General features: G+C 37.5%; 1 protein-coding gene across 6 annotated transcripts in view; it reads left to right on the forward strand.

Moving 5' to 3' along the window:
* The window catches only part of LOC110597028 (uncharacterized), a 251,601-nt gene that overhangs the window by 41,014 nt on the left and 183,169 nt on the right, over positions 1-27,418 (forward strand). For all 6 annotated transcript variants that reach the window (XR_013438620.1, XR_013438622.1, XR_013438621.1 and 3 more), the window contains exon 11: positions 8,142-8,252. The gene's annotated coding sequence lies outside the window, so the exon portion shown is untranslated. The remainder of the gene's footprint in view (positions 1-8,141; positions 8,253-27,418) is intronic.

A 27,418-nucleotide genomic window follows, 5' to 3' on the forward strand; every position in this document is an offset into this window, starting at 1 on the left:
TCTGTATTATGTATTTGGGGAGTTCAAAACCCAATTGAGTCGAATGTATGAAAGATGATATGTCTTGAGCTCTGTAATGTTTTGAACAATCAATAAAAAAAAAAAAGAAAAAAAAAAAAGAAAGTGCCAAGTGAGGATAAATCACAAAACTTCTGTGGCTGCTTTCCAGCCTGTTAACTTGACAGCAATATCATTTTATATAAATAAAAGGCGAACTTTTATCACAATCAATAATAAACAAATATTATGAATCCCCCCCAAAAAAAAAAAAAAAGGAAGGAGTGATGTAAAAGAATAGGATTTTCCCTAGCAAGGAAAACTTGAGCAGTAGAACAGGTAGAGCAGAGGGGAGGATGGGAATGAATATCCCAAAAAGCCTGTAAGGGACAATTCTTAGTAACCTGTTTTCAGTGATGACAAAGCAACTTTAAAGGCCATTTTCATCAGATCTCTGATAGGGGTCCAAGGGCTCTCCTCAGCTTGTTTGAGCTTTGGGTTAGCTGGTAAGAGGACCTGGTGGGACCTGGTGTGGGCACTAACAGTAGAAGAGAGGAGCAAGTGGGTGGAGGGATTCTTCAGTACCTGCTACCTCAGAAAAGAGGCAATGGTTTGAGGAAAGGCGGTTGTTTAGGTTTTTGATCTAGTGAGTGGAAAGGAGAAGTCAGGTTGTTCAGGTAGGGAAGACAGTGGAGGGGCTGGGGCAAAAGGTTGAGGGTGAGGACCTATTTGAGCCCGGGGATAGGGTGGAAATTCATCAGTAGGGTCAAAAGTAGTGGATGAGTCCAGAGGAGGAGGAGATTGGGGATCAGTGGTTGTGGGTGTTGGTTTGCAAGCTAGAAGAATTTGCAGAGGTCTGCAAGAGGTGCAGAGAGCACAAGCAAAAAGAAAGCTTTGATATAGCAGCTTTTTACCCATTTTTTCGAATGCTCACAGTAATTGTAGAGATCCCTTAGAATGGAGGGATCCAGGGATCCAAAAGGGAGGCCATCTGCTTTGGTTGTCTAAGGGATAAGTGGGCCAGGCCTGGGTGCTATATTTGATCAATTTTGGGGGGTTTGATGTCTGGTGTCAAGGAGAGGGTTTTGAGGTTATCCAAGAGGCATTGTAGGGGAAACTGATTTATTGGCAAAAGGGGCATCCCCGCTAGAGCCAAAAATCAGGAGTGCCTTAGTGGCAGATTCGAGCTGCAGAGATTGGTTGTCACTGAATCCTGACAGTTGAAGCTCTCGTCCTGGACGGAGCCAGAGCCGGAGCCGGGGGAAACCTTGGCCAAGGCTTTTCAGGACCCCTCCTGGAGAGGCCAGATACTCCCAGGGCGGGAAAGAGGGGAAAGAAAGAGACAGGGGAAGAGGGAGGAAGGGGAGGGTAAGCCTCTCTCTGGCAGCTGAGTCTTGAAGGTGTGAGGACTAGGATTTTAAGAGAGCCGCCTAGACAGTGAAGGTCTGGGTGGGGTGATGTTCAGTTCTCTGTCTTGTGTTCCTGAAGATTACACAGTCCTTTGAGGGAGACCTACAAAGCCTATGCTGGTTAACTACCAGCTGGGAAGGGAAGGGAATAATTTTGAACCCAGGAGTCTATTTTGCCCTAGGAAGGAGTCCCTGAGGGTCCACCGTGGCCTTGAAGGCTGTGGTGGGGTGTTTTCGCAGGTGGGCAAAGAGGTTTGCCAGACAATCAAGGGCCAAATCCTCCTGACACCACTATTGGGTTTAGGAATCCAGGAAGGTGAAACTCACCAATCGAAGACCAGTGGTGGATGGAGTTCTGGCAGTCGAGAAAATGGGTTCAGGCCTGGGTTCAGGCCATCCGGTGAGTGGCACTTCCAAAGGAAGAGGGACCCAAAAGTGGGTTTTAACCCTTTCCTGGGAGTTTTCGACACCAATGAAAGGAAAGTGACCAAAACACTCGGAGCAACCAAAAGATCTTTATTGCAACAGTGCAACAAAGAGAAAAGAAAGAAGGAAAGGAGAGAGAGAGAGAGAGAGAGAGAGAAAAGAAGAGGAGAGATGAAGAGGGAGAGAGCAAGAGCAAGAGAGAGACAGAGAGCAAGAGAGATAGCAAGAGAGAAGGGAGCCTGGCAGGAGGGAGTTTTTATAGCCCAAATCTAATGGGGCCTCTGGGTCTGCAAGCTGCCTTGTTGGCCCAAGGAGGGGTTAAGTGTTCAGCCTTGAGCAGGGTTGAATGTTCAGACTTGAGGCAAACAGGTGATAAAGGACCAGATAGAGGGGGGTTTGAGTGCATGGGCTATCTTGCAGCCAACATCTGTTCAGCCTGCCCTGTAGACAACACAGTTCAGCCTGCTCTGCACCAAACAGTGGGTTTTTAAGTTAGTGGCATGTAATGCACGAGGATGAATAGGAGTAAGAGGAGGAAGTATAAACCAGAGGTCAGAAAACAAAGATAGGAAGATTAATTTTAATTAATGCTTAAAATTGCAGATTTAATAATTCAAATGTGTTGGCTTCAGGGCAATAATTAAATAATTTGAGTTAAAGAGTTAATTTAAAGGATTAAAATTTGTTAGAATTATTTATAGTAAACCATGGCAAGGAGAAGAAAATTCTTGTTGAATCTTTGGTTTGGATTTCATTGGAGTTTGGATATTTAGCAGATGTCCACCAGTCTTTGTCTGTGGATCTCTCTCTTCAGTTGCAGGTGTGCAGGAGCCCATTACCAACTTGTAAAGAACCTATTACTAGCAGCTTCTGGTTTGTTAGCCCAGGGGCCTGCAGCTGATTGCTTAGAGGGTGCAGTGTTGTGGCTGGCCTGTCTCTGTGGCATGCAGTAGTTCAGGATGCAGGCTGTGGAGTTCCCTGTGATTGCTGTGAGTCACTGTACACTTGTTCCCCTCTACAGGATCCTTTTCATGATAGTGAAGATCTTGTTGGCTATCTGTGAGTGCAGGAATTCTGTTTGTGGATTTTCCACCATTGTACCATGGTGCAGAAATATTCCACCAACTGAAGTCACTCTCTGAGGTACCATAGTTGAAAGTTCCAGGTGGTTCACCTAAACTCTAGTTTCCACTGCCCCACATTGTGAATGTTGGCTGTTGATTCCCTGTTTTCTATGTCTTATGCAATGTCCCACAAATATCCAACTAATGTCCTTTCACTTGTGTGTTGTGATTATGTGTCAGGCAATGCATCAATTAGGGCTGGAATTCATAACTTTCTGCTGCTTAGATTGGTAATGTTCCACTGAATGTCTGTGTCACTGGATATTCATGCATCTTCCCTCTGGTATGGCCCCATAATCCCGGGGATTGCCATAGTTTTCCCACTGTATCTCCCCCCAGTTCAGTGTTTGGGGCATTGTGAATCTTCTACTCTTTGTTTGAGGCCATATTGCTTCATTGCTGTCTCTGTCTGAGTTGAGCAAGCAGACACTGCAGTGGGCTTTCTGTCCTTGCCTGGGTTGCAGAGCTGGGCTAGGTATACTTCACAGCATCTGTCCCCAACAGGCCATTCATTCCCCTTGTTTGTGGTGAGTGTAAAGGATAGGAGGTTTCAGTATATTTGGCTCCTAATGGTCCTTCTAGTAGTTATTCTGGCTGGATTCTTAAGCTGTCTCATTGCAGGGGACTTTTCCTCAGGTTTAATATGCAGCTGTCTGGGCCTGGGAAGATGATATGCTGATTTAAGAGGGTGACTAGACTACTAAGGGTTCTACAGCATGGCTTCAGAATTCTGGTTTAGGTTTCTTTTCACAATTTGGTTTTAAGCTGTTTGCAGTGTTTTAAGAATGCTTCTGTTAGCATCACACTTAAATTTTGCCTGTCTTTTCAATTGTTTTTAAGTGGGTGAGCCTAAGTTTTCCTACCACTCATCTCATCCCCAGGTGGTTCTTTGGGGTTAGGACACTCAGAGTTTGTTTTCTACTTTTAGCCTATCTTCCACTCTCTCCAGCTCTCAGACTTTGCAATATCCTTCTGCAGTCTTGCTGGGCACAAATAACAGAGCTGCCAAAGTAGCAAAGTAGCCGGGGGCATGCCTGAGGCAGCAAGACCTGCTCCATTGCCTGACAGTAAAGGTCAAATATACAATAAAATCAATCCAGCATCACAGCAATTATATATAGCTTAACTCAAATCATCATCTCAATGGTTTGCTGGCTTCACATTTCAACCATTCCCTCTGGCAAATGCCAGGCATCATTCTGACTGGGCTGTGGCTCTTAACAGTATCCAGTCTTAGATTTCACAGAGGCTCATCTGACAATGTGAATTTTCAGAAAGATAAAATTGCAAGCCTCTCAACGTCACACTGCATCTTGAGACAAGAACACTACATCCTGGCTCCACAATCTAGCCTTAATGGAAGTTAGAGGTCAAAGGAAGAATGGTGCATGCATTTCAGATCATAACCTGCTATTACATTGAGTCTTCTTAAAAACTGAAATTCTAGGTGCCAATACATTATAAATTGTGTGAGATTATTCCTAATGAGATATATTAATCATGGAACACAAAGTCCTGTTGTGTATACCATGTACCCAATATGTGTTGTTCACAGAAGCAAGAAGATCTAAAATTTTATGAAAATCTTAATACATCTACATTTGCAGTCTTCTTCATAAAGAGACTTGCATGATAACTGTCCATGTGAGTAGCAAAATAAAGGTAAAGAATAAGTAGATATAGGATTGCTATGGGTTGGAGAAATGAATTTTGAATGTTACTTAAAGGGAGCATTGCTCATTTTTCTAAGTTTGGGGCAGAAATTCTGAGTACATAGATTTTTCCATCTTTACAAAGCTGCCTCTCCAGAGCAATCTTAGAAACATTTTGTCATTTCTGTTTTCCTTCTGAATGAGTTTTTCAACCATAGTTTTTAAAATTATCATTCTATATATTTTGAGGGTTTTTTTATTTGTAATTTGTTTTTTAGGTCTCCCATCAGTGTCTATAAACTCTAGCCCCACTCTTATTGGATTAGAGTGGATTTGGTCCTAGGTATTTATGGTGGATCTTTCATAGGTGATGTGGTTAGGGTTAGGTGTCCTCTACCACTTCATGTGTAAGTCAATGTAAGACATTTCAGAGGTAAAATGATTAGATTATGGGAGCTAAACATGATCATTGATGGACTAACTGGATGGTAACTGTAGGCAGGTAGGGTGTAGCCGGAGATGGTGATCAATGAGGGCATGACATTGGATTTTATATTTTATCCCAGGTTAGTACAGCACTTTGTTTATGTCTCTTTCTATATCTCTCTCTGTCTCTGTCTCTCTATCTCTCTTTCTCTTTCTCTCTCCATATTCCTCTCTCTCTACATTTCCCTCTCCCCTCCCTTTCTTTGCTCTTTCTTGTTGTCATGCCCCGAGGTGCTTTCTTGTGCCACACACTTTCACCATGACATTCTGCCTCACCTTGGTCTCCAAGCTACGGAGTTAGCCAGTGGTAGACTAAACCTCAGAAACTGTAAACCAAAATAAACCTTTCCTATTCTAATTGTTCTTGACAGGTTTCTGATCACAACCATGTAAAAGCTAATCAAAATGATGGGATGCTTCTTTAAGCTGGTGGATGAACTCATACCACTATGTCTTATCCATGTCAAGATTCATTCACATAGGACAATTATTTACATAGTAGATATCCTTTTGGCTTTTGTATAAAATCTGTGTTCACTGTATTCCTACAAAGATAGACACTGTCTAGGAGAGCCTTTACTAGAAAATAAGTTACTGTTAAGTATGTTGGTAATACAAAGTTCAGAGGAGAAAAAATAATAGGTTTCTTTATTGCTAGATCCCAATGAGAAGTGGACAGCATGCCCCACAGTGTTTTTAGGAAGTCAGACATAAACCCCACAAAACAGGAACAGTGAGAAAAGAGAGAAACAAGAGACACCAGTGTGCTATAGCCTTCATGTGGCACAGGATATTTTGAGCATGTTTCTCAAGGAGAGTCATAATTGGTGAGTTCCAGGAAGCAAACACATTTTACATGGAATCACACTGTATATGAGAATGGGTCACTGGAATATCTCATCATCCTTGTAGGAAATTGGAGCCAGCAGACCTGTAAACTGCCACATCTACCTGTCCCCAGGAAGTTGTCACCATGAGGTGGTTTTATGAAGTGATGCAAGATTAATAAATATATACATTACTATAAGCTCATACTAGCAATTTGTTTTATTCATATGTGAAGCAGTTTTTATAGTTCTTTTCCTCCTCTAAGCTCTTTAGAGGAAGAGAAAGAGAACTACAAACTGTTTCATGGATGTCTATACCAAATTTTTGGTATGAGCAAATTAGATATGTATGCAAAAATGTATGTCAAGGCAATGTAAAATTATTAGAATTCACTGCAGTTAAACTTGAAATTCTAGTAGTTCACTAATAACTCCATCTTTATTCCTGATGGAAGGTAAATAACATTGGTCAATTTATATAAAACCATATTTTAGAATGTTTTCTCAATAATAGATAATAATATGGCAGATGAGTCTTAATAAATAATAGAATTACTGAGAAATGGTAAGTTTCAGAGAAAAGTAAAGTATTCCATTGATCCAATAGTGTACATTTTCCTTTCTTTCCAATAAAGATACATCTTGAAATTGACAGTGTAGGAACACTGTTGGCTAGAAAGCTTATGGTGATTGTGATAGTGCTCAGATGCACATACATAAATTTAGTCTAAAAATCTTGTTTGTTAAAAATTAAATTATAAATCATGTTAACTTATGACTACACACACACACACACACACACACACACACACAAATCTCTTCTGTTGTCACCTTCTGGTGACTGTAACTTTAAAACATGTAGAAACAGTGTCCATAGAGTAGAAAGAATTTTGGAGAATATAGCATAAGTCTCTCAAGAATAGGCTTGGGAGGCTGAGACAGGAGGATTATGAGTTCAAAGCCAGCCTCAGCAAAAGTGAAGCACTAAGCAAGTCAGTGAAACCCTGTCTCTAAATGATATATAAAACAAGGCTAGGGATGTGGCTCGGTATTTAAGTGTCCCTGGGTTCAATCCCTGGTATCCAAAAAAAAAAAAAAAAAAAAAAAAAAAAGCCCAATCACCTGTGCTTCTGATTAATAGAGATAATGGTTAAGACAGGAATTGTCATGGGAAAGATGAGTCAAAATGTGGTTCATGAGAGTTTCATCTCAATGATGAATATTAGAATACCTTTATTAATATTATATATAATAATATGTCTTTCTGTTTTTCATGCAATCATAGGAGATACAAAAGATAAATAACTACGTTATTATAAGCTCAAACTGGTTATTTTGAATAAATTTTAGATAAAAATTCTAAGTTACCTTGGCAATGTGGTGCATGTCTGTAATTTCAGCAACTTGGGAAACTGAGATACAATCATATGTTTAAGGCCAGCCTGAGCAATTTAAACGCTATCTCAACATAAAAAATAGAAAAGGACTGGGATTATAATTCAGTATTAGAGTACCTTCTGCATGTTTACTGAAAAAAAATTTATAAAAGTTACCTGTCTGGTTTTAAAAGTTTTATTCTTTCATTGTTAATGAAATGCATTTTTACATTTGATACAAATGATATATATTGCAGTTAGAAAAAACTGTCACTATGTCATGCAATCTAATTCTAAATGTCAGCAAAAGCCCCACAAGAAAGAAAAGGGAGACTCTTGAGATTAATTCATTCTTTGTCTATTTTTGCTCACTTTGACTATGTTAGATAATTTTTCTTTTATATGGATACTTCCTCCTAGATTTAGCTTAATAATTATTACCCACAAAGTCATAATTACTACCACAAAGTCATGAATTTATTTTGCTAAATTTTATACTAAATGATGCATTGAACTGTTTTTACATTTAGGTATAGGTCTCTGATCCACCTAGAAATTATGTTCTCTGATTTATGAATTTGGAGGGGTTTTTGTTTTTGTTTTTTTCTTTTTCTTTTTCCTGATCGATTATCAATACCTTATGTTATGCTTTGAAAATTAATTAATATTAATGGTAATAATTATTGAGTTAATAATAAATGAATAATAGTATTTCTTGAGATTACTTTCTTTACATGTTCATATATCAGTTTTGAGCATTCTTTTTAAAAGTTGTTGATTATATTTGTGAATAATAACTATCTTTTACTAAGCAATTTATTTAACACAACAATTTTCTTTCCAGTGCTTATTATATTAAGCACCGTGTAACTCTGGAATGAAGGAACAAAGAGTACACAACTGCCACTCTGCATTTACAATAATTGTTCCAGCAATCCAAGAGAAGGGATCACAGGTAAGTGACAAAGGTATGATGGGCAGTATCAGGCATTCCAGGTAAGCTCTAGCAATAGGTGATAGGCAGCACTGAGCACATCTTGAGGAGACATTTCAGTATTACACACACATATATGTTCACCTGGGCCTGCATGTCCTCTTAAATATTTGTTGATATTCTCACACAAACCTCATAATTCTCTTGTGTCTCAGAAGACAGCATTTGTTTTGAACTTATTCTTTATCACATGTGCTGTCTTACAATAGGAATGTGCCACTAGTTATTTACCTAAGTTTCATTTAGGCAGATTATTCACAGTTAAGAGTTTGCCACCTTAGTAAGCAAATGAAATTTCCCTGAATTAATACACTTTTTGCAGTGATTATTTTTGGGTGCTGTATTTTCCTTCAACTTTTGGATACATCATAGTCTGCAAACTATTATCAAGTCATTTGAAAATTCTGTTTCTTTTATTATCTTTGCAATATTATGTCATTTTCTAAATATGTTGCTCATCTTTTTCTGGGATCAAAGTAAAAAAAAATCAGATGATTGCTTTTAGATCTTCCATATTTTCTGAGATATGAATTCAGTTCCATACATTTTCCTCTAAGTTCTGCTTTCCTTGTATTCCACAATTATTGATAAATTTTTATTTTAATTGACATATAAGTAAATGTATTTTGGAGATTTTTTTGTGCCAGGGATTAAACCCCGAAGCTTTTAACCACTGAACCCCCATCCCCAGCCCATTTATTAATTTTTTATTTCAAGACAGGGTCTCATTAAGTTGCTCAGAACTTCCCTAAGAGGCTTAGACTAGCTTTGTACTTGTGAACCTCCTCCCTCATCTTCCTGAGATGCTGGGATTACAGGTGTGCCCCACCTTGCCCAGCTGAGTTTTCTTTATGTTTAGCATAGTATTTAAAATTGGTTATTTTATCATCATAAGTATGGGTATTTTTTAATTAGTTTTTGATTTTTTCTTTCTAGTGTGATTTCATATTGACTTGAGAACAGACAAGATATTATTAAATTTTGAGGTGTATTTTATGTCCACAATGTGGTACATGTTGGTGAGCATTCCATGTGGGCCTTATAAATATATGTATTCTGCCTATTCTTGTTTAAGGTAGTATAACCTCACAAGGTTCAGTTCACTGCTGTCCAGTAGAGTCAGTGCAGCTAGAGGCAGATAATGGAGAAAGAAAGAGCTTTGGTTTGAATCCATCCTATTTATTGATTCTTGGTTTTAATTCTTGTGCTATAGAAGTCTTATTAAGGAAGTTGGGGCCTAATCCCACATGATGAAGATTAGGACCTACTTTTTCTTCTATTAGACACAGAGTCTCTGGTTTAATTTCTAGGTCCTTGATCCACTTTGAGTTGAGTTTTGTGCATGGTGAGAGAGAGTGGTTTAATTTCATTTTGTTACATATGGATTTCCAGTTTTCCCAGCACCATTTGCTGAATCTTTTTTCCTTTAGTAAATACTATTTTAAATTTGAGGATACATGCTCTGTTTTTAGTTCATTCACATGTAGGCAGTGTGTTCTTAGTCCTTCTTGGAATACCTAGGTTTTAGGATTCACTTTTCATAGATTGTAATAAGATTGAGCATATTGTTTCTTTCCCAGAAGTGTCATCTACAACTCTTCAGAATGCTCCAGAAAAACTTATATATCCATTAGTTCTGGAGAGAAGTTTACTTGGGCATTTGAATAAAATGTCACTGCTTGAGGGGTATACTGATCACTTTGGCATATATAGGACACTGTGTTTTAAAGTCACATCACAGATGATATTTCAATGGCTGGAACACAAATATACCTTGAGATTCAACTGATACCCCTGCGACACATTTGAGATCCTTAGCTTTTTTTCTACCTTTTTTTTAGTAATTATTAGTGAATAAGTAGCAACTATGCCCAAGGGATTTATTTCCTACTGTCAACTGTACCAGGGGCTCCTTTGGGGAAATTTGGATCAGCTGAGTCAAATCTGTAAGAGCCCAAGGACCTCCTCAGTCTTCATCTGCTCTTTCTTTCTTCCGTAACATCTGGGGAGCATACCCAGTAGTGGACTCTTCCCATTATTTCTTTGGCAATAATTGTTCTTCTTACAGTAAGTACACTGTTTATTTTACTTAGGTTGTGCTTGCCTTTTTCAACAGATCTTCATTTTCCTCCAAAGGTCAGGCACAAAGCAGCTGCTTGGTGGTTGAATACTTGCTTCTGACACTGGTTTCAGTTGTTGAGAAACATAGTGTCTATTGATTGATAGGAACTCATTCAAAATGTACCATCTTTCTTTTATAATTTCTTTCAGATATTTGGAGCACTGTATCCTATCTGTATAGTGACTGAGGCTTGATAAATTCTTGCCTTAAATCCAGAGGAATTCTTGTCTAGCTATTGAAAGAACTCTTGTATTTTATAGACACATTTCTGATTTAAGAATCCTCAGTCTTATTCCTGCCAGAATACAATAACAGTTAAGACTTAAGAGGACCCTGTTTTCTGCCTTATTTAGTTCCCATAGTGGGTCAACTCTAAGGAAAGCCTTAATTACCTGAAAAATAGTGGCAGAATCTTTCATAAAGATTCTTTGAATGTTCTTTCTCAGTTTGTACATGACTGTATTAGTCAGCATGTCAGTGCTATCATTTATACCAAACTCCGTAGTATGAATGATGTAGAGAAGGGAAAGTTTATTTTGGGGCTGGATTTGTGGCTCAGTGGCAAAGTGCTTACCTCGCATGTGTGAGGCACTGGGTTCAATCCTCAGCACCATATAAAAAATAAATGAGCAAAATTAAGTTGTTATGTCTATCTACAACTAAAAATATATATTAAAAAAGGTTATTTTGGTTCATGGTTTCAGATGTTTCACCCATGGTTGGCCAGTTCCACTGTTCTGGACTTGAGGTGAGGCAGAACATGATAGCAAGTGTTTGCCAGAGGAAAACAGTCAGTTTATAGCAGCCAAGAAGTAGAGAGAAAGAGAGAACAGGAATAACTAGGGGCATGATATACTCTACCAGTATTCTCCCTTAATGACCTTATTTTCCAGAATATGCCATACCTTACTATAGTTTCCACGACCTTCAAGAAGTCCTTTAGGGGATTAATGGATTAATCTACTGATGATATCAGAATCTTCATGATCCAGTTACTTCAACAAAGCCTCCCTCTTGACATTGTTGCATTAAGGAAAATGATTACAACACATGAACTTTTGGAAGACATTCCAAGTCTAAACAATAGCATTCTGCCTTTAGTCCCCATGAAGCTATGCCATTTCACACTTCAGATTTCAAGCCATTAACAAGACTTCCCATCGTCTTGTAAGTTCTAGCATTGTTCAGGAGTCCCCAAGTTCAAGGTCTTCTCTGGAACGCAGAAAACTCTTAGCTGTAAGCCCTTATAAAAATCAAAAGAAGTTACATATACTGAATATGTAATTACATAGAGTAACAGTCCTATTCTGAAAGGAATAAATAGGAGCCTAGAAAGAAGTGATGGGATAAAAGCAACACGAAAACTTAGCAGGATAAATATTAAGTCCTTAGTTCCATATGTGGCATCCAAGGCTTGTGGTGGTGAAACCTGTTACCCCAAAGGGCTGGAATACCCTTGCCCCTACAACCTTTTTGGCTATAGCCAACATGACCTTTGTCCTGGGCTAGCTCTATGCACTGCCTGCAGTTTTTTCCATTAGGTGTTACATGTTTCTGGCATCTCTAACTCTTTTAGGTCTCCATTTGCAGCTTAACCCTGGTCTCTTAACATTGCCTGGGCTCCCAAGCTTTTCTTTGAAATCTTGCTAGAGATTTCCATGATGCCATCTTCAGCCACAGGACGGCAAATACCTCAGTGTACCAATTTACCAATGCCAAAGAAAGAACTTGGAGAACTCAGTGGAGAGGATTTGAATACTATATTACCCACTTCTCAGTGGAGAGAGGCTGGAATACAGTGGAGAGTTGTACTGCTTCTACAAGCAGAGGTAGAATCTAATATATATATTAGATTGCATGCATACTAGACAGAAGGACTTCTCTCAGATGTTTTATTATTACATTCTTTACAATTAGGATTATTCTGTGAAGATGCTCTTCAAAATGTAGCCTATAAGTGAAATGGCTGCTTCCCCTCTCAAATTTCCTTCTTTATCATATTCTTTAGAATTGTCCTTGTATCCCTGCAAGCTTTCCAAGGCATTGAGTAGTGTTTAACCCAATAATCCATCCCTTCAGTGTCTCATAAGCACTTTTATTCCCACATAATATTGTACCAACCTATGTCTTTCACGAAACTCCTAAGACTGGACTCTGGAGCACTTTGTATGTATTTTAACAACAGCAGTAAAAAGAGCAAGGACCAGTCAGTAAGCATTGTAAGTAGTGAAGATAGCATTATTTTGTTTAAACTCTTGAGTTAAAATATGAGAGGTGTTGTGTTTTAAGTCCTGACTGTTCTATTTTATCCAATTCCATTCCATCTCATTTATAAATTTTCTTCCACAGGGAAGTCCTTGTAATGCAGTCATAGGGCACACAGAGCAAATCCAATAGTCAGTCCAGTGGGCATAATGTGCACCTTTTATTACCCATTCCAGGAATAGGTTACTTGTTGATCACCTTATGGCTCCAGTAAGAAAAAAAATAGCTTCATGAGGAGGTATATATAGTATATGATTTTGTGCTACTAAAATGCCTTGTACAGTAAGCTTGCCTACACAAGTGTATCACACCAATATTTATGTTTGCACTTCAAGAATAGAGAAAGCAAGATACCTCTGGAATGTATAACTGGTAAACTGGTTTTCTTAGTTAATGACACCTGTTTTGCTCAATGTTTTATTGTGTGACCAAAAGACCTGACAAGAACAGCTTAGAGGAGGAAAAGTTTATTTAGGGCTCACATTTTCAGAGGTCTCAGCATACATGGACTCTATAGCTCTAAGCCTGAGGTGAAACAGATCATCATTGCAAAAGGGCATTGCAGAGCATAGCAGCTCAGAACATAGCAACTAGGAAGCAGAGTGGGTTGAGGGTTCGTGTGCTCCACTTACCCACCAGGAAAAAATAAAAACCCCAAAGACATTCCCACCTCCAGGACCTCCTACTTATAGATTAGCCCTACCTGCCTACAGTTACCACACAATTAATCCTTATCAGTGGATTAATCCACTAATTAGGTTATACTTCTCATAATCTATTTTTTTTACCTCTGAACATCTTGCATTGTTTCACACATGAGCTTTTGGGGGTACCGCATATTCAAACCATACTGGAGCCATAAGGTGATCAACAAGTAACCTATTCCTAGAATGGGTAATAAAAGGTGCACCCAAGGATAGCATCAACTATATTTGTGAGGGTCAGGATTTCAACACAGTAGGATTTACTTGCAAATTTTGATATTTTCCTCCAACCTAAGGGTCATTAAGGCAAATCACCAGGATCTTGTTTGTTCAGCCCATGGCCAACTAATGCTCCTTGTCTCCCATATGTTGTCTTCAGGAACCAGAAGTTGCTAACTTATGCCCCAGGTTGGTTTAAGAAAATTTTCAGTGGCACTGCCCTTTATATATAACCTTAACATTTGCAGCCATGAGCTGGTAATTAAAAAAAACGGGTGCTAGTTTCTGATGTCTACGTTCTTATTTAGTAGACTCAGTTCTTTAGGCAGATGAATGGCCTACATAAAGTTACTCTCAGTCCTTACGGCTCATGTCAACATTACATTCATTCTTTCAATTAAAGAACTTCTGTTGGATTGTGTGTTAAGTAGGATACCCACAATGTTACCTGGTCTTGAGCCCACTATTATATATTATTGTTCTGTATTTACACTCAGTTACCTGTGTTGACCCGTACATGGCACTCAACTGGGTCAGTTCCTTAATAGTTTCATATACATTTGCTTTTTTGTTGTTGTTTTTGTGGAAGGGTATCATCAAGCCTATAAATATGTCCACACAAGTCAAGCATAATTTGTCCCTTCTTATAATGAGACTGGGTCAATGTACTCTACCTACCATCACTAAAGAGGGCCATGACCCCAATTTAATATGCCCCTTGGTGGCATATGTTTGTTGTGGGTAGTGCTGAGAGCAGGCAAGACAGTTTTGGCTTGCAAGAATAATGTCAGGCATCTTTGTGAGCAGTCCCCAGTGTATTATGGCTTCTTACATTGTCTTTTTTTTTAGGTGGTTTCTACTGGTGCTTGAACTCAGGGGCACTTGAATACTGAGCCACCTCCCTAGCCCTGTATGTATTTTATTTAAAGACAGGGTCTCACTGAGTTTCATAGCACCTCACTGTTGCTGTGCCTGGTTTTAAACTTTGTTTTTCTGCCTCTGGAGCTGCTGGGATTACTAAAGGCATGAGGCCCCACATTGTCTTTTGACCTGCATTCTTTAATCTACAGTATTACAAAATGGCAATTTCTTCTGCTGGGACTTCCCCCAGCCATCTTGTCTTTCCAGTTGGTCAGCCTCATCATTTTGTGGACTTTGCAGAAGACAATGGATGGTCACATGTTCCAGTGTGACAACTATGATTTGTATGCAACACCGGATGTTTTTCCATAACTCTTGTCCCTACAGAGACCTGTCATTAATCATCCACTATTGCCATTAAGACAGCTACATTGCAAGTCCTCTGAACATGGCTCAACTCTCTGGGCAGATAATTAATCCATCATGTTCCTGAACAGTGCTATCCATACTGCTTGTAGTTAAACCCATTGGCTGCTGTATCCTTGCCCTTTATCAATCCACAGAATCTCAGTCACTGTATGATAGGATATAACTCTTCACTCTGGGGGATTTCCTTTTGCTGATCCATCAGGTTACCAGGCCAATTCCTATGTTGGAAGTTTGCCTTTTTTTATCAGTGAAGGGACTGCAGGCATTTCTTCTGGTATTTCATCCTGTTTTGCCATATATGTGGCCAGTCACAAGAGCTGTGGAAGTTTTAAGCTAAAAGAAGAAATGTTATCTGTTCATCACTGGTGAAGGTGTTCACCCCATCTGAACTACCCTGATCATGGGGCTTTGACCATTTGTTGTAGGCATCCATTGACCAGATAGGTGGTCACAGCATGAACTTGTGCTTCTCGATTGATGAGCTTCATGGCAAGAAGGATAACATAAGTAGCCCTCAGTTGTTCTCCCCAAAGTTATCACATTCCTCTGTCCCCTTCTATTACTCTGACCAAAATCCAGTGAGGAGTTTTCTATCTTTTAATCTACTGCCATAAGTACCATCCAGAGCTGTCTGCAGTGACATGGATGATAAGGTCAGCAGGTTTCTATGTGTCCAGATTCCCAAGAAATTGTATTTGTTTTATTGTTTGTCTTGATTAAATTCCTCAGTATGCCATCATTCCATTCCCATAGCATACCCCTCCTACACAAATTATATAGGGATTGTAATAAGTGAGCCAGATGAGGGACGAAAGTCCTCCAATAGCCCAGTAGCCCTAAAGGTTCTTTTTTGCTTTACTGTATTGGGTAATAGAAATGCCTGAACTTTATCTGTTAGAACCTGAGTTATAACCTTTGTCTTACTGACCAGAGAACACCCAATAATTTACCTGGTAAGCCAGGGTTCACAGCCCATCCTCTCCCTTGAAAATGACTAAAAAGAAAGGGTACAACCTCAGTGAATACTAAGAAAGGTTCAGAACTGAGAAGAATATCATCAATGTAATGAAACATTTTTATCTGTGGAGGTCAGGACCAGGTTTATAAATCTTATGCTTCCACATCAAGACACATGGTGGGGCTTGGGATATATTCTTGAGGTAATGCTATAAATGTTTCAATCTATCTATTTATTTATTTACTCTAATTTGTTATACATGACAGCAGAATGCATTTCAATTCATAGTACACTTACAGAGCACAATTTTTCATGCCTGTGATTGTTCACAAAGTAGAGCCACACCATTCACGTCTTCATATATGTACTTAGGGTCATGATGTCATTCAACCATCTTTCTACCTCTATCCCCCTTCCCTTCCTCTCCTTCCTCTTTGCCCTATCTAAAGTTTCTCTGTTCCCCCACCCTCAATCCCCATTATGGATCAGCATCCACATATCAGAGAAATATTTGGAGTTCATTGCATGGAGTTCATTCTTTAAAAGAAGAAAAAAATCAACAAATAAATGACTTAACATTACATCTCAAAGTCCTAAAAAAAAAAAAGAAAAACAAACCAACACCAAAAGCAGAAGAAGACAGGAAATAATTAAAATCAGAGTTGAAATCAATGAAATTAAAACAGAAGAAACAACTGAAAAATTGACAAAGTTGTCTCTTTGAAAAAATACATAATTGATAAACCCTTAACCATGCTAACAAAGATGAGAGAGAAAACTCAAATTACTAATATCTGTAACAAATTCATTCTATGAGTTTATTTTATTTTCTCACATCCATGAACATAGATGGCTAACTCCTAGTCTGTGGCTAACTTCAGTGCACACAGTAAGGGCCATGCTATAGCTATGGTCACTTTTTTTTTTTTTGTCTCCTTTTGCTTTTCTGTGACTACTTTGGTTGCTGTTTCCAATACTCTTAGCAATCCCTTTGGCATTTTCAGGGCATCCCCATATTAACTTCTTGGTTCCCCTCCAATAGGGAAACAACCTCAATCCACATTGAGGTTAGTCACCAGCCTGGAATTTCTCCCACAGATCTTATGGCCTTTTCCAACTCTGGAATCAACTCAACATGTTGCTCTTCGGGACCCTGTCTGCTCTGCCAGTTTCTCAGACCCAGGCCTGAAAATGGCCCAGTACACTATTCATTGATTCCAAAGAATGAACTTGGGGGACTCATATATATGATAAGTTGTATACTCAATATGCAGATGGATTTCTTCAGATGTTTTACGGATACATTCTTTATAATCAAGGTTACTCTGCTTTGATTCTCACCTAAATATTTGAGGTAAGGGGAGTAACCGGCTCACTCTTGCCAGTTTCTTTACTATTGCATTATTTAGAACCCTTTTTATATCACTACAAGCTTTCCTAGGCACTGATTAGATTTTAACCAAACACCCATAACTCTAGCAGCCTGTATTCCATTCCTAAAAAAACAGCTCCCCATGAACAAAACCAAAGCCTTTCGCCAGCAAGAGCAGTGTCTAGAAATCTTAGTTCATGATTACAGTGGGCTCTGAGTGCAGCTGAGCATAGTGAAACAAATCTTAAGTGTCCCTATGAGAGCAGATTTTTCTCTTCTCAAAGCAAAGTCTTTCAAAGTACTTTTAAGTTTTGCACCCTGAGTGAGTGTGGTATTGGTGGGATATCAGGAACTGGCCAGAGCTACCCTCAATTTATCTTTTCTCTTGTCCCTGTGCAATGTATTGGGCTCTCTTGTGCTAATCTATTAAGCAGTTTCACCCGCCTCAGCCCTAACTTTAAACATTATTGCTTTCCGTCCATTATTGTTTTCTGCAAATTTTTCAATCTTTCTTCTCTACACTTTGCTCCTTATTAGTAAACCTTCTTAAAAGTCATCAGCAATCCCCATGCAACTTTCTGACTGCTATTTTGCCATAAAATTTATTCCACTAATTTAATTAATCCATCACTTTTAGATTCAGCCTCATACAGTCTTAGGGCATTGACAAAATATAAAATTCTTTACCAAATGTAACATGTATGGCCTATATCCCATTCCCTGTAGAGTCCTCTTTTGCAGCTGAAATTGCAAGAGTGCAGTTGATATTGCCCACATTTGTATCAATATTCTGGCCTTCTAGGCTCTCAACAGCATTGCCCATTAATCTCTGCTTAAAAAATTTTAAGACTTCTCTAGCCTACATCTCAAAACCTACCCAACTTGTCTCCAAAACCAGTTTCAAAGTCTTCTAAATTACATGGCCAGGTATAATTACAGGAACAAACCTATTCTTAGTAACAGTTTTCTGTTTTCATTGCTGTAACAAAGAGCTGAGGAGAACTACTTAATGAAGAAAAGATTTAGTTTGGCTCATTCAGAGATTTCCATCTAATTTCATTTGGTTCCATTGCTCTGAGCCTGAGGTGAGGCAGAATTTCATCACAGAAAGGTGTGACAGAAGAAAGATACTCAATTCGTGGCAGCCAGAAAGAGAGAAAGGGGGGAGGGAGGAAGAAAGAGAAAGAGAAATTACTGTTAGGATGTTTTGCCCATTTATTTATTTGCTCATTTTTTAGTGTTAAGTTTTTTTTGAGTTCTATATACATTCTAATATTAATCACTTATCAAAATGCTAGTTAAGTTTTTCTACCATTCTCCAATAGGCTGTCTTCATGTTCTGTTTCTGTGGTGTGAAGAAGCTTTTTTTAATTTGATCCATTTTATTGTTTTTTAATATAGTTTCTTAAATTACTAGAGTCTTATTAAGAAAGTTAGAGCATGTGCCAAAATGTTGGAGTGTTACCTCTGTGTTTTGTTCTAGCACTTGAAAATTTTCTGGTCTAATTTCTAGATCTTTGTTCTATTTGGGGCTGATTATTTGAAGGGTAAGGTATAGAGTCTGGTTTTATTCTTCTACATGTGAGTAACTAGTTTCCTCAGCACTATTTGGTAAAAAAAGTTATCTTTTTCATCAATATTGATTTGGTAATGTGGTCATTTTGACAGTTCTTCCCATCCATGAACATTGTGGTCTACCTCAAATGATTTTCAGTGTTCTATTATTGCCATTGTAGTGGACTTTCACCTCCTTAGTTGTATTATTTTCATTTTTGAGGATATTATGAATGGAATATTTTTTTAATTTCCTTCTCATAAGATTTATTATTGGAGTGTAGGGAAATAGTGATTTTTGTGTATTGATGTTGTATCTTGCAACTTTCCTGAATTTGTTTATCATATCTAGAAGCCTTGTGGTGGAGTTTTTTTGTGTCTTCTTGATATGTGATCCTATCACCAGCAAACACAGATAGTTTGATATCTTCTTTTTCTCTCATTCTCTTTAACTTCCTTGCTTTCCTGATTGCTTTGCCTAGAGTTTCACAAACTGAATTTAATAAGAGTGATGATAGTGGACATCCTTGACTTGTTCCTGATTTTAGAGGAAATGCTTTATTTTCTCTGTCCAGTGTGATATTGACTTTGAGTTTGCCCCATATAATATTTATGACATTGAGATAACTTCCTTCTATCCCCAGTTTCTTTGCATTATAGTTATACATAGGAGTAGAGTTTATTTTGACATTATATATACATCCATGTATACATGGATCATCATTTGCTCCATTTCAGACCCTAGTCTTTTTCTTTCCATTCCCTTCTCCCTCCCCATTCTCCTTCCTCTATTATCTTCCATCTATTTATTTATTTTCAATTGGTGATTTATATATATAAGTACAAAAGGTGGAATTCTATAATATTTTCTTGCTCTTTTCATTCCACCATGATCTGATAATATACATGCAATTATATAGATTTTTTTATTGGTATGTGATGAGACTTGCTTTGTGTCCTAAAGTATGGTGTATTTTGGAAATCATTCCATGGGCTGGTGAGAAGCAAGTGTATTCAACTCTTTTTGGATGAAATATTTTGTAGATTTTTGTTTGGTCTATCAGACTTACAGTGTAATTTATATCAGAAGTGTCTTCAGTAATTTTATGTATGTATGACATTCTGTTGCTGAGAGGGTTATGTTAAAATCACCTAGTATTATTTATTGGGTTCTATATAGGACTTAATGTGAACAAGTGCTTATTTTATATAATTAGGTACACTGATGTTTGGAGCTTAGATACTTCTCTCATTATATCTTCTTTTGGTAATATTCCCTTTATTGGTATGCAGTGAATTTTCTTGTCTATTCCGTTTGACTTTTTGCTTGAAATCTGATTTTTTTCCAGATGTAATAATGGCTACTCCCACTTGTTTTAGTTTCAGCTGTCATTGCCGCTCAGATTTCCATGGCAGATCTGCTGCTTTAATTCACTTTTTGAGAGGTAATGCAACACTGCTTTCTTCTGAGCCATTATCTTGGACTATTTCTCTGATTTTGTTCTTAGTGTAAAATATGCCAGGACTAAGAGACAAGGCCACCCTCTAGCCATTGCTACCTTGGGCCTGGTCATTGTTTGGGGGCTATTTCATTCCTCTATTCTATACATTAAAATATTACTAAACTTGAGCAGAGTTTGTTTAAATGTGGAGTAAGGTACACTGTCACTTGACTGTGGGTGTAGCTTAGCAGCAGAGTTGACCCTGTGAACTCATAATGTTTCAGTCACATCTCAACCCTGCTCAGAAAAAGGGGGAATAAGTAACAGGAACCACAGTAGTTACCAATATAGAGCATTTTAAAAATGCCCAGAGCCTCTTCTGACATTGACAGGAATAATTATCACAAAAAGTCATATGGCAGAGTCAACAATTAACAACAGCTTTGTTTTAGTCAGCTTTTTTTTTCCACTGTGATTAATAGACAGTTAAAAACAATTTTAGAGGAGGAAAACTTTATTTGGGGCCTAGTGGCTTCAGATATCACAGTGCATAGATAATTGGCTGCATTCCTTGAGGCTTAAAGTGAGTCAGAACATCATGTCAGAAGAATGTGGTGGAGGAAGGTGACGCAGGACAAGAACAGGAAGCAGAGAGCCACTCTACTCACCAGATACAAAACATATACCCTGAAGACATTCCCCCAATAGCAGCCTCCTTCACCCATACCATAATATCTTCAGACACCACTCAGTTAATTCCCATTAGGGAAATAATTGATTGGGCAAAGGCTCTCGTAACCTAGATGTTTCACCTCTGAATGTTGTTACTGGTCTCACACAGGAGCTTTTGGGGAGTAACTAATATCTAAACTAAAAAAGTCCATGGCCATCTCTCAATACAGTTTATATTCAGTCCATTACCAAGAGACCCCATTGTCTCAACAGTTCAATAATTGCCCAAATGTTCAATCCAAAGTCTTCTTTGAGAGTGAAGGCAAAATCATGTTATGAGCTCCTATAAAAATAAAAACGATTTAAAAGTATCTAATATATAAATATAAAGAGTGCATATTATCAATTTTGGAAGATAGGGGTAAATAAAGAAAGAAGGGGACCAAAGCAACTTGTAAGTCCAGCTGGAAAAACAAGTGATGTAGTTCTGTGTCTGGTATCTGGAACACAAAATATCATGATGTTATTTTCCAAGGTCTTATGTATCACCACCATTGTGGCTTTGCTGGCTGCAACCCGCATAGACACTTAGGCTTGTCTCTGCTCAATTTGTATAGCTTTTCTTGGTGGACATCCCACAATACTGGCATTTCTTAATCCTGTCTGTCTCTATGCAGCTTTAACTTCCTTCTCAATCTCCATGCATCACCCTATTAGGGGCTGCCTGCAGGGATGCCAACCCTGGTGCACTTTGTTTATGTCCCAGGCCTTCCTTTGAAATCTTGGTGGAAGCCTCCATGACCCCCTAACTCTAGCATCATGCATTCCTTCAGAAACAGCACCATGTGGTTCATACCAAGGTGGGCCACCATCTCAAGGAATAGCCAGAGTACATGCGTGTATGAGCGTGTTGAAAAAATCTTCCTAAGCCCCCTTGTTCAAGAAGGGTTCCCCACTTGTCTCTTTTCAAGAGAATTTTTACTTCCTTGAGTCTGAGATGGATGTGATCTTGCCAATTCCTGAGATGCCCTCAAGCCATCTTTCTTGTAATCTCTGAGCAAAGTCTAGCATTTCTTTAGTGGCAGTAAATTTTTTTTTTAACAATTTCAACTTCTTTAGCCTAGTTTTACTCCTGTTTTTCAGTTCAAGGTTTTCAAATCTTTCTGCTCTGCTTTCTGCTCCCGAATATCATAATAAACTTGAATAAAAGCCACCAGCAATACCCATGCCACCTCCTGAATCCTATGCTGCATAGAAATTTCTTCTGCCAGATTATTAAGTTCACCACTTTTAAAAATCAGCCTCTCAGAGAGTCTCAGGACATGAGAAAAATGTAGACAACCTCTTAACCAAACTCATAATACAAATGCCCTCTAGTCCATTTACAATTAATGTCTTTCTTTTCCTCTGAACCCTCTTGTGCCCTGTCTTCACTGTCTATGGCCTATTGGCATTCTGGTCTTTTGAGCTCCTGCCAGAATTGGCCATTTAGCTCCACATACAACAATCTAAAGCATTTTCATCTTGCACTGGTAAGCATATCATATCTCAAAATTCCTCCAACCAATTCCATGAAGCTCCAAGAGCTTCTGAATCACATCGTCAGGTTAGTCAGCACAAATCCCTTCTTGCAACCAGTTTCTGTTTTAGTCAGCTTTTTTGCTGCTGTGACTAAAAGACCTGATAAGAACAATTTTAAGGGAGAAAAAATTTAATTTGGAATTTACAGTTTCAGAGGTCTTAGTCCATAGATGTCAGGCTTCATTCTCCCAGGCTCCAGGTGAGTCAGAACATCATGATGGAAGAATGTGGCGGAGGGAAACAGCTCACATGATGATCAGGTAACAGAACCATGTAAAAAATATATATCCACAAGCATGACACCAATGCCAACCCCCTCCAGCCACATGCTACCTGCCTTCAGTTGCCACTCAGTTAATCCCTATCAGGGTTAGGTCACTGATTGGTTTAAAGCTTTTATAAGCCAGTCATTTCTCCTCTAAATCTTCAGCTTTATCTCACATGAGCTTTTGGGGAACACATCACTTACAAAGCATAACGCCATGGATTCACATAGTTCTTACTTTTGATTTCAAGTTTTATTCCATTATTAAGTACAAGGAATTAAATCAATTTTGTGTGCTAAGACTTGCTTAGCATACAAAAATATCACTAAAACAATATCCTTGTGTTTCTACTCTTGAGATAATATGTGATCTATTTTGAAGAATGTTCCATGAACAGCTAAGTAGGAAATGAATATATGTAGTTGAATGAAATATTCTATATATGTCTGTTATATCCATTTGATTTATAATATTTTTCAGTATGACCATTTTTTACTTAATTTATTGTCTTTATGACCTATTGGTGAATGAGCTTTGTTGAAATTTCTAAGTAGTATTACATTAGTGTTTTATATTACAAGTCTATATTTTGAAAAACGTTTGCATTTTGGAATTAAATATACTAGCATTTAGAGCATAAATATTTACTATTCTTATAACTTCTTTAAGTGTTCTTTTTACCAATGTGAAGTGATATTGTTTTGTGTCTTGTGACTAATTTCAGCCTAAAGCCTGCTTTGTTGGAGAGTAGCTATTTCTGCTTGCTTTCTTTATATTTACTTCCTGTGGATGTCTTTATCACTGAGTTATATCTCATGAAGGTAACATGTAATTTGGCTTGTTTCTTATTCTCTTTGTTTTTTGGGGGGTGGTACTGAGACAGGATCTTACTAAGCCTCCTGAGCTGCCAGGATTATAGGCATGCAACACCATGCCCAGCTCATCATATTTTTTGAGCTCCTCTGTTTTTGCATCTTTTACAATGGCTTTCTCTTCTTCTGTTATTTTAGAATTCTTTAGTGAATAGTTCAGTGTTTACAATAAACCATGGGCTTGGGATATCTCTTAACTTCCACATATCTAATCAGCATAATCAAAGTATTCATTTCAGCTCCCAGTACTTATTTGAAAAGAGAAAGTAACCATCAGTAACAGTGGTAGTTTACAAGCAAACCATGTATCAACATGTTCTGTAAACATTATTACTAATAGTTTCTACAATTCTGTTAGTCTAGGATATATGTGGTAAGAAATAATATAGAATAGCAGCAGAATACAATAGACACTAGTGTTGCTGTATGTATATATGTAGCTGTATAACCAATGTGATCCTGCAACCTGTACACGTGGAAAAATGAGAATTCATACCCCATTTGAATCAAATGTATGATATGTCAAGACATTGTAATGTCATGAGCAACTAACAAAAAAAGAGGAAGTGAAAAATAAATAAATTTTGTTTTTGTTTAAAAAAAGAAACACAATAGAACAGAGTGAAAAGATTAAGCATAATTACTAGTTCACTGACTTCAATAGAAAGATGAGATAAAAATTAAAAAATTAGGAAGAAAAAAGAAAAGGATACGGGATAGAAGGAGTCTTTTGGTTACATACAAAAATATCACTAAAACAATATCCTTGTGTTTCTACTCTTGATAAAATTACTCAGGCTCTCCTGATACCACATATTGTTATTTTTTAAATAGTTGTCATAGTTTTAACTATGAATGTGTTTTGGCTATGTGAAATGCTTATTTTGTATCCTTAAATAGGATCTTCTGTTTTATCCTTTGTTCTATTAATTTGTTCTATTTCAATTATTGTTTTTGGGTGTTGGTCCAAAATTTAATTCCTGAGATAAGTACAACTTAGTTATGGTGTGCAATCTTTTTTTTAAATATATTGTATGTTGCTGATATTTTTCTTTGCTAGTATTTTCTTGAGAACTTCTGCCTTGGAATTTATGGGGGAAATTGTAATTTTCCTTTTTTACAAACCATTTTTATCTCATTGTGGTGTCAGGTTAAACTAGCCTCATACAATACCTTGGAAGTGTTCTTTCCTCCTAATGTTCTTTTTTACCTTCTTAGAATAAGAGCTAGGAAGAATGGCTTTAATTTCTTGAAATTATTCTCCAGTGAAATCACATCAATCAGGCAGGAACTGACTCCTAACAATAGTCTCAGAAGCTGAGAGTGAATACATCCCAAGGACAGTTTTAGCTTGAGTCCTCAGAATTCTCCAACACCTGTATCTGGATTCCTGAGCCTGGGTAAATGAGAGTAATGTGTGTAGTTTTGAGGCAATAAGCTACAAGCCAGTTTTGAGCAGCAATAAATATATAATACAAATGTGGTAAATGTGGTAAATTTAGTAAAGTATCCCTGATTAGTATAATTAGCATGATACTGACAGTAGAAAGAGATGAAGGGTATAGGAAATTCTTACACTATCTCTAATGTTTCTGTAAAAGTAAATTTATTCAAAATAAAAATGTAAAAAAATTTATGTTGGAATAAAAAATCCCGAAATGAACAACTTCACTGAGTCAATTCAATAAATTATCATGTAGGGAGAGAACAGAAAAGCATTTTATTAGTAGTCATTTCAAACTCACATGTACCTGCTTAAGGAAAACACCATAAAGTTCAGGGACTCTCAAGAAAGACACTCAAGTCTTTCTTCTTCTATAGTGACTACTATTTCAAAAAAGGTGCTTGTCTCAGATTTCTCTGAAAGCTCTATTTCTTTTCATTTTTATTGGATTTTAATTATGCATGACAATAGTAGTCATTTTTACATAATTTAAAAAGTATGGAGTATAATTTGAATTTGTTTTATTTCAGTCCCCAGAAGTCTCCTTTCTCTTCCCCTCCCTATCCCTGTGTTTCCTTCCTTTTACTATACTAATCTTTCAGCTATTTACTTATAGTTGTTTCTTTTTAATTAGTGTCTTGTGCATGTACATGACAGTGAGATTCACTATGGTATATTCATATATGTACATAGGAAAGTGAGGTCAGATTCATTCTGCTGTCTTTCCCTATCCCAACCCTCCTTCATTCCTGTTTGACTAGTCCACTGATTTTATTTTACTCTTTTTTTCACCCCCTCCCCTTTTTAATTGATTAGCTTCTGCATAATAGAGGAAATATTCTACTTTTGACTAGATTATTTCACTTAGCAAGATAGACTCCAGCTCCAACCATTTACCAGCAAATGTCATAGTGTCATTCTTCTTTATGGCTGAGAAATACTCCATTGTGTATATATATTCCACATTTTCTTTACCCATTCTTCTGTTGAAGGGCACGTATGTTGGCTCAATAGTTTGACTATTATGAGTAAAGCTTCCAAAAATATTGATGTGGTTTTATTATGCAGTATACTGATTTTAAATTCCTTGGGTATATATTGAGAAGTAGATTAGCTGGGTTATATGGTGATTCAATTCCTAGTCTTTTGAGGAATCTTCATACCGAGCCTGGGTAAATGAGAGTAATGTGTGTCGTTTTGAGGCAATAAGCTACAAGCCAGTTTTGAGTAGCAATTAAAAAACTATTTATTTGCAGTCCCACCAACAATGTATGAGTCTACTTTTTCCCCTACATCGTTACCAACTTTTATTGTTACTTGTATTCTTGATAATTGCTATTCTGACAGGAGTGAGGTAAAAGCTCAGTTCGGTTCTGATTTGCATTTCCCTAATTGCTAGATATTTTGAACATAATTTTATGTATGTGTTTTCCATTTGTGCTTCATCTTTTGAGAAGTGTCTATATAGTTCTTTTGTCTGGTTATTGATTTGTTATTTCCTTTTCTAGTGTTAACTGAAATCTGGATATTCATGATCTCTCTGTGGAGCAGGTGGCAAAGACTGTATGTCATCCTCTTGGCTTACTCCTTACACTCTTTATTGTTTCCTTTGCTGTGAAGAAGCTCTTTAATTTGATTGCCATCCCATTTTTTGATTTTTGATTTACATCTTGTGCTTTAGGAATCTTGCTAAAGAAGTCAGGTACTCTGCCAACATGTAGGAGTATTGGTCCTACATTTTTTTCTAGTATGTTCAGAGTTCTTCTGGTCTAATTCCTAGGTCTCTGATTTACTATTTTTGTAAGTTCTTTTTATTTATACATAACAGCAGATTTTATTTTTATGTATTCATATAAACATGCATTTCCCCCCAACATCTATATTTGTTACCTTTGTATAGTATCAGATAACTGCATTTATTTGGGTTTTACTCTGGGTTTGTCTCTATTCAGTTCCATTTGTAAACCATGCCAAGGAGAAGAAAATTCTTGTTGAATCCTGGTTTGGATTTCACTAGGGATTGGGTATTTAGCAGATGTCCATCAATCTTTGGATGTGGATCTCTCCTGAGTTACATGGGTACCAGAGCCAATTCTTGAGTTGCTAAGAAGCTCCTACCAGCAGCTGCTGCTTTGTTAGCTCAGAGTTCTATAGTTGGGTGCTCAGAGAGTACAGGGTTGTGGCTGTCTTGTTTCTATCATGTGCAGTATACTTCAGTATACAGGCTGTGCAGTGTCATTTAATTAAAATTATTTTAAGTATATTAAGTTTTTTGGGGGGGTGCCAGGGATTGAACCCATCAGCTATTAACCACTGAGCCACATCTCCAACCCATTTGTTAATTTTTTATTTTGAGTTGGGATCTC

Source organism: Ictidomys tridecemlineatus, chromosome 5 (genome assembly GCF_052094955.1).
Source record: "Ictidomys tridecemlineatus isolate mIctTri1 chromosome 5, mIctTri1.hap1, whole genome shotgun sequence".
Lineage (NCBI taxonomy): Eukaryota > Metazoa > Chordata > Mammalia > Rodentia > Sciuridae > Ictidomys > Ictidomys tridecemlineatus.